The sequence below is a fragment of the Brassica oleracea genome, unplaced genomic scaffold (assembly GCF_000695525.1).
Source record: "Brassica oleracea var. oleracea cultivar TO1000 unplaced genomic scaffold, BOL UnpScaffold00948, whole genome shotgun sequence".
NCBI classification, from domain to species: Eukaryota; Viridiplantae; Streptophyta; class Magnoliopsida; order Brassicales; family Brassicaceae; genus Brassica; species Brassica oleracea.
Genome location: NW_013617542.1, coordinates 41009 through 41337, shown reverse-complemented (window position 1 = coordinate 41337; position 329 = coordinate 41009).

Below are 329 nucleotides of genomic sequence, written 5' to 3'. Positions count from 1 at the left end.
CATACTGACCCTTACTACCAAATCCTCTGTGTGAATCCAACATCATCGCATAGGCAGCACTCTCCAGGTTCTGAATCATTTCAGCTTCCCTCTCTATCGTCAAAGCATGTTGTACAGGGTCTTCTAGTGACAACTCTTCAAGGAGTTCATCAGCAAGGGCATCCATCTCTTCAATGTAGAAAACTTGCCCTTGAACTGTTGGTTTCTTCATTACCTCCTTGATGTCAAAGTGAAGAACATGCCCTTTACCCAAGTGGAGATCAATCTTATCCTCTTTCACATTAACAATTGCTCCCGCTGTAGCTAAGAAAGGTCTTCCAAGGATTAAA